At 35.9% G+C, this 9,993-nt stretch overlaps 1 long non-coding RNA gene across 3 annotated transcripts; it reads right to left on the reverse strand.

The window, feature by feature from the left end:
- Nucleotides 1–2,290: 2,290 nt before the first annotated feature.
- Nucleotides 2,291–3,896, reverse strand: LOC140252236 (uncharacterized). Of its 3 annotated transcripts, none has more exons than XR_011903587.1 (3): nucleotides 3,758–3,896; nucleotides 3,547–3,598; nucleotides 2,291–2,426 (listed from the first exon to the last, which is right to left on the reverse strand). It is a non-coding gene; the product is annotated as an uncharacterized lncRNA (long non-coding RNA). The 3 variants fall into 3 exon arrangements; XR_011903586.1 differs by lacking the exon at nucleotides 2,291–2,426 and adding an exon at nucleotides 3,167–3,385; XR_011903585.1 differs by lacking the exon at nucleotides 2,291–2,426 and adding an exon at nucleotides 3,167–3,385 and having other exon boundaries at nucleotides 3,547–3,623; nucleotides 3,758–3,893.
- Between the last annotated feature and the right edge of the window lie 6,097 nt (nucleotides 3,897–9,993).

Genomic DNA, 9,993 nt, shown 5'->3' on the forward strand with positions numbered 1-9,993 from the left:
TGCTACCTACAACACCTGGGAACTGCAGCTGTAATTGTGGCTTATGAAAATTAGGAAGGCCATTGCTTTTGATGTTGATCTTCCCACCAGATCTGAGAATCTTTGATATAGATCAAAATCTGTACCTTCGTTTTAACTGTAGATTTTAGGCAGTAACTAATAAATAGCTGCCTCAGTGGAGGACTTTCATTACCTCAAAGGCCTGGTCAGAAGGCATCTGGCAGATAAAAAACATGGAAGAGATGATCTCCTACCAACTGTTATACAGGGACAGAAAGAGGAAAACAGATATTCCATATTCTGGAACAGAGGAAATAAGGAAAGAGAGATGAGAGATCCTGTAGCATATGCTTTCATAGCAGAGGAACCTCTCTTTAATTGCAAAAGCATTTGAAGAAAGAAAAAAAGAAGAAAGAGAAGAAAGAGAAGAGAAGAGAAGAGAAGAGAAGAGAAGAGAAGAGAAGAGAAGAGAAGAGAAGAGAAGAGAAGAGAAGAGAAGAGAAGAGAAGAGAAGAGAAGAGAAGAGAAGAGAAGAGAAGAGAAGAGAAAAAAAATTAACCTTGTAGTTGTGTACTAATTTCCAGACCTTCTGAAAGACCATTCCCTATTTCCTTGGAACTACCATATGCCAAAATGACACACAGAAGGAATGGAAGCTCATAGACAAGATGGAGATGGACTTTTTACAGGGTCTGGTACTGATAGGTCCAAGGGGGAATGGTTTCAAACAAAGAGGATAAGTTTTTTCACTGTGAGTGTTGTGTGGCACAGGCTGCCCAGAGCAGCTAGGGATGATCCATCCCTGGAGGTGTTCAGAGCCAGGTTGAATGGGGCCCTGGGCAGCCTGATCTGGTGGGTGGCAACCCTGTCTGTTGTAGGGTGTTGGAATTCACTGGGATTTAAGGTCCCTTTCAACCCAAACCATTCTGTGATTCTATAAAATTATGTGTTCACAGCATTTCACACAATTTTCATGAAAGGGTGAAATTCTGTTATTTAATCTTTGGTGGGCATCAAGTTTTAACATTATGGTTGTATAAAGCTATGTTTGTAGCAGAATTTATACAGTTTAATTAATTTGTACATAATTTGCATACTTTTCCTCTTCAAGAAATTATAAAAATGTTACTTATCAATCGTGAAAGTATATACTTGTTCTGTTTTTAATATCAAAAATTCCTGGGGAAAAAAAAAAAAAAAAAAAAAAAAAAAAAGAAAGAAAGAAAAAAGAAAAAAAAAAAAAAAAAAAGAAAAGAAATCCAGTATTTTGATCAGCTATAAAGGCAAGTCATCTCATAATAACAGAATAAAATATAAACTATTTTACAGCATTATCAAAGTGTCTGAATTGCCCAACTGCCTCATGACTTTGAGCACAATTAAATTCACTAATAGGAAAGCAGTTGAATAATATCATGCTTGAGATCACTAGTTGAATAACATTGTCATAGTCAGGCTAATACATAGTGACAGCTCCTGCCTAGAATATATTACTTAAGATCTGAAAGTTTTGATTGTAAAAATGTCTTCCAGATCTTCCAAACAAATAAAATAATAATATAATAAGAGAATGAGTAAAGGTCTAAAAGTTAATATTTCAGAACAAGTGAAAATATTTCTCAGTTAATTTAAACATTTGTCTCTATGTATCTTTGACATTTGGAGCCAGTGGAAGGGATGTTAAGAAGTAATTGCATTTGCTGCCTTCCAGATATCTTTTATTGTTTCTCACATGGCTTTGAATTCATGAAATGGCTCAGAATTTTTGTGTGCATTTTGTTCACTAGTAGCATTTTTATGTTTATGTACATACAATTAAATTATTTGAAAAGTAAACTCATTTAATACATATATTAATGAAGAAAAAAAAGTCAGCAAGGCAGTTGTTCTTTTTGTTTGTTTGTTTGTCAAAAAGATGAAACAGGCACATCTTTCCTTCTTATGATCTAACTCAGTAAGCTTATTTGATGTAAAACTATTTCCTCATCTGTAATGATCACAGAACAGTGAGGAATCAGTAACCCACAGAGTAGCTACCATGAGTTGCATGTCTTTGTAGAGCTGTGCTGTATGCATCCCTAGGCTGTGGGACACCCACAACCAGGAGCTATGAGGAGCCTGCAGGTATCTCCCACACCTCTGACTGATGCACATGATCTCTGTTATCTGATGGCAGAAATAATGAATACAATGGTTTGGGTGTTTGTTTTGTTTTGTTTTTTTTGTTTGTTTGTTTGTTTTTTTGTTTTGGTTTTAGTTTGCTTCTTTGTTTTTGTTTCTGCTGTGGGTTGTTTTTTTATTTTTTTTAAAGGAAAATGCGCTAAAAGCAGGAATGGCTAAAATGCAACAGTCTTCCCATGGATGGTATCCACATCTGCCATAATCACAGGCATGTTTGATGCTGCATACCTTAGGGTTCCCAGTCCCTAAAGAGACAAGAGATAATCTAAGCTTTCTTTTCTTTTCCTTTCTTCATAATATTAACTCTAAGAAATAGGATTTGAGATGATACTCTACTGAGTATGAGTGTCTATGTTATTGAAATCAGAATGGACCAGCAATGGTTGATGCAAAAGATTGTCTATCCAGAACTAACTCTCAGTGTATTAACTGAAGAAGATTCCTCCATTTGTTCAACAAATGCAATTCAGAATTCATAATTTTTCATTTTAAAAGATCCATTAATGATTTCTAAATTTCTCAGACATCCTCCATAGCAAGGGGACTGGAACTAAACAATCTTCAAAGTTGTTTCCAACTTAAACCTTTCTATGATACTATGATTTTATGATTCTGTGATCCATAACTACAGATGTTCTTAGCTGTTTACCCCTCTTTTTTGTTGTTGGTTTTATATACCAAAGTTTCATTTCAAACATGTATTAGATTTCTTCCATTTCTCTATAAAACAAACCCAGAAATCTATTACAGAAAATGAGAATTAATTTATATTTTGTTAAATTTCAAAATAAAAACCAGCCAGAGTAAGTATGGAAATGTCAGCAGGAAAAAATCACTGAGTCCAATAATCAGTAATTGAATTCTGTTAACACAAATGACTCATAAATAAAACAAATGTGACCAATATCACGTCTTTTGTTAAAAAATGTGGTTTGTACAATATTTAGGATTCTAGATACAAATTGTTCCCCCCATTAAGCCTTTTTTAAGTTTTTAAAAAATATTTAGATACAGCTTGGCTTTACACATCTTCCTGTCTGTCTTATAAATCAATAAGAGGAAAGTCTGCTGTGCCTGTACAAAGCATCTTAACAGCTGTGAGTTGAACATATGCCATGAACAGGTGATCCATCTCACTGCCATGAGGGTCTTTGCATCTTTAGGAAATGAATAACGGGGAGACTCTTCCAAATGGAGTTTGACTCTGCCAGAAGAAAAACTACCATGACTGTGGTGTAGAATATAGATCAGAAGAAAGAAGAGGAAATTGCATCAGCTGGCTGGCTCAAGCTATATAAGCGGAACTGATATATATATATTCCCCTCCCCCCCACCACAAAAGATAGAACAGTTTCACATACTCACCCTTAAAGTGGAAATGTATCAGCAGCTCTTGGCCTCTTCACTTAGCTGTCTCCTGCAAATACACCAGCAATTAGGTCCTGAGGAGACAAATACACTTCTGTGAATACCTCTCCTGGCAAATTCAATCCATTTTGCCTGGAAAAGTGTCCACAGAGCAGCTCCTGTGCTTCTTCTCACTCAAATAACTTCTCAGTATATGATATCTTCTCACCTACACAATACTGTTGAGAGTGTTGGCAGTGAGAGGGTTGCTGCCCTTTCTGCATGTAAAATCATAGAATGGCTTGGTTTGGAAGAGACCTCAATGTCCTATCACCCATCTTCTGACACAGCCCAGGATACTGTTGGCCTTCCAGGCTGCAAGCACACACAGCTGTCTCACATTAAGTCTTTTATTTACCAGGACCCCTAGGTCCCTCTCAGCAGAACTACTCTCCAGGTGTTCTTCTCCCAGTCTGTATACATACTTGGGATATACTCAGACCCAAGTGCAAAACCTTGCACTTTGCTTTGTTGAATCTTTTTAGGTTCACATGGGCCCACCTTTCAAATTTATTAACGGCCCTGTGGATGTCATCCCTTCCTTCTGCCACACCAACTACACTACTCAGCTTGATGTCACCAGCAAATTTGCTGGGGGTGCACTTAATTTCATCATCTGTGTTGCTGATAAAGACATTAAAGAGTACTGATCCCAAGAAAGACCTCTGGGGAACTCCGCTCATTACTGGCTTCCACCTGGACATAGAGCCACAACTCTCTGGCTGCAACCTTTCAACCTATTCCTTATCTGAAATATAGTCCACCCTTCAAATCTACATCTCTCCAATTTAGAGATAAGGATGTGGTAGGGAATCTTGTCAAAGGACTTGCAAAAGTACAGGTAGATGACATCAGTTGCCTTCCCTTTGTCCACCAATGCTGTCACTCCATCACAGATGGCAACAAAGGGCCCTGAGCTGTCTCAGCAGTCATCTTGGATCTGTTTACCATCCTCCACTCTGTCATACCCCTGTATCTCTTCACAGGGCATTGTCCCTTGCCATTCCTTCTCTGCACATCTCCAAGTCAGAATGGAAAACATATGGAAGAAAAACAAAATTGTCAAAAGCAGTCAAACAGAGAAGTATCACTGGAAGTCCTTGAGGCAACAGTCAGTGCGGTATAACAAGAGTTCACTGGGGAATTGTGTCTGTGCAGTTCCTGTCCTCTGCCCATTGAGTTTCTGTAACTTTATTTGGGCTGTCTATGCATGTTCGTCTAAGTCCTGGCTTTGGGTTCTTGGACTGCACTCTGTAGCCAGAAATATGGGACAAAGAAAGTCTGAGTCCTGCCAAGAACCAAGCATTCCTAACTAGATGCAGCAATCAAGTTTTCCAGGATGGACTGGCTCACACTGAACCTGTGTATGGTCAGATGTGAGATGAATCAAACAGCACTCTGCCATTCAGTATTGGTGTTGTCATTAGTATTTGCTATAAGAAGCTCTGATGATGACTTCAGATTCATTTCTATGCTGATGACATCCCCGTGACATATTTTGTACAGCAGTTTGCAGAGTTGATATTCTAGACATAAATAAATAAATAAATAAATAAAATAGAAATAAATTTTAAAAATTACTCTGTCTTTTTTCATCCTAGTGCAAATGCATAACGCCTAGCACTGAGCATGTGAATATTGTTATATTATACTGTAAAACAGAAGATGTGGATGCAATACCCTGGCACATTCTATGCTCAAGTCAGTTTCATTATGATTGCAAAAGGCAAACAGAGATACATCAGTGCACTCTATTATAATGTCATATTCCTGACACTATAGTAAAAGTTGATTTGGTGTTTCCATTAGAAATCTCGTTTTCAGAAGCTTATGGCTCATCCATCTCAGTATTTTCAGGATAAGATTTACCACACAGACCTCAGCCTACTTATAATTCCTCCCCTAAAAGAATGGCCAGTATTGGGTACCTGCACATTTTTAACTACAAGAACTAAAGTGAATTGTTTTGTCCATGCTATTTCATGTTTTAACATCAAGGATTATTTATGGACTTTATGAGTATAGAAGTAACTAGGAAATTTAAGTTAAAATTACCTTGCTTCCATATATGTCACATTTTTACTGTAATTGTTTTCCTGTGTTTTAACTAGAAGGTTGAGAACCCACTTGGGAAAAACTGTAAAAAAATTATTCACAATGAAACAGACAGTCGCTACAATTTCATCCATGATTTCAAAGCACTGAAAGAATAACTGTGTCTAAGATACAAATATATTTTTAATCCCTCTACTGCATGCATTGTGTTGCTGGCACACATGCACGAACACATGACTGATATTCCATCATTCTCTTTCATAACAGTGAAAGGTTCAAATCTTTTATATGTAGGTTGCTCTGAAAGTAATACCTCATAATTTTTTTCTGCAACAGATACTAAGGTCATGATAACACTATTTGAGAGTGCACCTTCTCAGCTACAACACATTATTTTTCAAGATAATCACCACCATTAGCTGTGTATTTTCACCAGTAATAAACAAAAGCCTGCATGCTGCACTTGTAATAATCTGCACCAGTAGAGGTGACCTGCTCTCTCTGTCTCTTCTGAAACACACAGTGTCTGCCACCTTACTGTGCTCACATCCAGTATTTGGCGACCATAAACATTCAGAAAATGTTGATGAATGTCATTGGAGGAATTCCACATGGAGGAATTCAATGACAGACCTTTGCTTCATACACACTTCTGCATCAGATATCATTTTGTCAGACTTCCCCTCTGATGCCATCTGTCTCATAGCAACAAAATGTAATGGAATATTTGCAGGAAGATTCAGACTCCATTGTAATAACACAAACATCTGCCTCTGATGTTGTGGGAAAGCATAACAAAACAGGAGGTTTTATTTCTAGAATAGCTCTCATACAAGCTCCACAAACCTAGAGATCCGAATGAGTACATTAGTAATTTCTAAGGCTATACGAGAAAATTCACTGTAAGCATCATTTTTCTGACTGTAGCCTTGTGCTGCATTGCATTTTCCTAGTTATATGGGTTTAAGTACAAAAATAAATAGGTCCTGGCACAAATAGTTTCACAGGATTGTCATGAAAACTTAGAACACATTATTCTTTGTTTTAAATGCCTTCTGGTTTTTGCTTAAGCTATATAGAAGGCCTGTAATGAATGTTAAAAATATATATAATTTCAAGTATTTATTGGGAACATAGGCCTATTTCCGAAGTATTACTTAGATATAAAACACTGGCTATTGCAACAGAAAAATTTAAAACATCTAGATCTCAGAGTGGAATCCCAGCCACAGGTCATACTGGGAGAACAAGCAGCCAAGCACACAGATAGGCACCAGCATAAAGTACTCCACAAGGAAACACAGAAGAGCAATTAGCAGGGAAACTTAAAACTTAAATTCCAAGTATTCTTAGACTTCAAAATTTACTGGGAATATCTGCTCTTGCAGATATAATCTATTCATGAGGCCACACACTTTACAAAGGGAGCACCCCCAAATATTGCAGTTCATACAGCACCCAGAATAAAGATGACAGTGCTTCATTTTTTTCAAAGTAGCTTTTTTCTTCCTTCATGGAAATGTCCTAATAACAATCTGTAGTGCCTAGAGTCAGGAAAGAGCTGAAGCTCTTTGAAGTTTTGTAGAAATTAAATAATTATTCATCATTTTGTTTGGCTGAGAAATCTAAACACTGAGAATTGAAGTGCTTCATCACAGTTTTGCTTCTGAACTTCTGTACCACCATTACAGCTTTGGAGAAATCAGTCATCCTTGAACAGCCTGTCTTTGATAATAAAATGACTAGTCTGGTTGAAGAGAGGAGAGCGGTAGAATTAATCTACTTTCATTTTACCAAAGTTTTCAAGATAAGAACACAAAACTTCTTTGTTGGAATAATATGTAAAGGAGTAAGCTACCAGATAGTTCATTATAAAACATTTTATTGTTTTATAATTGGATTAGAACAATGCTTTTTGCCCCTACCAAGGGCTCAGCTGAGACATACTGAGAAGACCAGTAATACTTTTCCATTTCATCATATTCAGAGAGCACCATAACTTTTCTTATTTATATGATATAAAATGCATTTTAACTAGATAGAAAGTTAAGTGGTGGGGGGGAGAAAGAACTTCAGAAAAGATTAGCCTTTCAACATTCTGTCAATTTGCTGTGGAGCTGAAAAACAAGCCGTACTCCACAAAATAACACACACCTCTTCAGAAAACAATGTGTTTAAGAATGCTAGCCATGCCTTCTTATCACAAGGACATTACCAGTTTCACTTACTTGATTTAACATCAGACACAAGGTAAATGAGGTAAGATAAAAATAGAAAAGGCTCTTCAATTTTAATATAGCCACTCTGTCACAGATTGCCCTATAATCCAATAGTGAAGGTTATAACATCTTTAACTAATTAACACAACATATAAACAACACAGTGCAGATCCATTTACTCTCTTGATAAGATGTAGCAGGTAGGAATCTGCTTACTAATTAATGAGCAAAATGCTTGAGGTAAAAAGAGAAAAAAAAGAAACCACAACTTCAAGAGCACTGTCTGATGCCAGTTAGCGATACCTACATCAACATTCCTTAATGAACAGGTTGCAAGATTAGGTTTGTAATCTTCTATTTGTTTTGTGATTATGATCTGTCTGTGCTAATAGAAGTGTATAAAAATATAGTGAAGCAGAATGACTGTTTCCATTGTCATAGTTCCCCAGTTAACCTACATGGCCTTCTACATATAGAATATAACACCTTACCTGAGTCAGGAGGGGATAACTTTGTCCTGATATCTGTCCGCAATTGTGCACCACTGTTCCATACTTTCCTGTTTCTAAAAGGAAAGGGAAGATCCATGGCTGCGCCATGTTCTTGTAGATAAGCAAGTGTACTAGCTTTGTTATTTAAAAAAACAAACAAACAAAAAACCACAACTTCTGTAGTCATCAAGCTAGATTCATAGTGTTTATGAAAGAACTAAATGAAGCAAATGAAAAGGAAAATTTGAAAGTATTCTCTAAAGTACTTTTAAGTAAGTCGTTCCTTTTAAGACTCTGACCAGATTATAGATTATGTCCAAATAATATATAAGGTAACAGATTTTTATTGAATATCCATTGACAGATTTGTAAGTAAAATTGTGACAATCTAGTGCATATTTAGCAGTAACAGTGTGCTTTAAAACATTCATAAAATACAGAAGGCTAACTTCAGAAAGTGCAATGAAACATTTTACATTCTTTCACTTATTAATCTTGGGGATTTATCAAGAGCTTAAACATCTTAACCTAGAAAAATAATAGGGAAGATGTGTCTGGTGCTTTTACTACTCAGAGATTAAAACAAAATGAAAGTCTGCCCTTGGACTTCTTAACTCTTCTCTTTATTGAGAAATTGAGAAAATCTTAGCCTCAGTGAGTGGCCACACACCAAATACAAACCAGAAATTAACTCTGATCCTACCTATCTTCAATCTTGAAAAATAAAAATATGGAAATGGCTCAACACAACAAGGCTGTGATAAAACTAATCCTGAGAACTTGGATATAAAATTTGAAACAAAGCCTTCTGATTTTTATGGAACTATTTCTACTGACCATGGACCAGGTTTTAATAATTTAGATATGCTTTAAGGTTATTTGGATTTTATTTAGTTTTCAAGAAAGAAACCAGGATGCAGTTGATTTTTCTTATAAAAATTCACTCATGACAAATGTTTTTGCTTCCTTTATATTTGAAGGGAATTTGGCATAGTTACAGAGCACTGTTTAACTGAGAGACATTTTATCCATTCATGTATTTGTCTGCAAGAGAAATAAGGTTTACTGCTTTGCTCCTGCTCAATTTTCATGTTAAAAACAAAACAAAACACAGAAGATTTCTATATTCTTCAGATTGTAAAAAGAAACACACTACAGTGAGTTTGTTGTCTTTGTAAATAAATTACTGCTTTGTCTCTCTGTTATGTGTTTTGTGAAGTTAAAAAAAGGTTGCATTTTTTTAAGGAATACATTCCTACAACACTTAACATGTTAGTAGCTGAAAGTGAAATATTAGCTACTGAAAGAGGAATGGGAAAATTCATACCTGATGACAATTGCAAAGCTATCTTAGTCTTAAATTCTTAAGCAAAGGTACAGTGGAAGCAAGCGAAGGTTACAAACCTTACTTTTTTGCTTCAGCTTTAGTGGACAACCTATTCTTTCTTTCTCCTGAAACCTATGGATGAACTACAATCAAACATAGTGACAAATTCTATTTAACATCTACTTTTTCTTTCCAGTGGATGCATCAACAGATGCAGAGTAATTTAGGATGTTTTTGTTCTCTCTAATTGAAAAACAATTCTTATTTAACTTGAATCACTGTTCTACCATTTAGTTAAAATGAGATTTCAGAA

The sequence above is a fragment of the Excalfactoria chinensis genome, chromosome 4 (genome assembly GCF_039878825.1).
Source record: "Excalfactoria chinensis isolate bCotChi1 chromosome 4, bCotChi1.hap2, whole genome shotgun sequence".
Classification (NCBI taxonomy): domain Eukaryota; kingdom Metazoa; phylum Chordata; class Aves; order Galliformes; family Phasianidae; genus Excalfactoria; species Excalfactoria chinensis.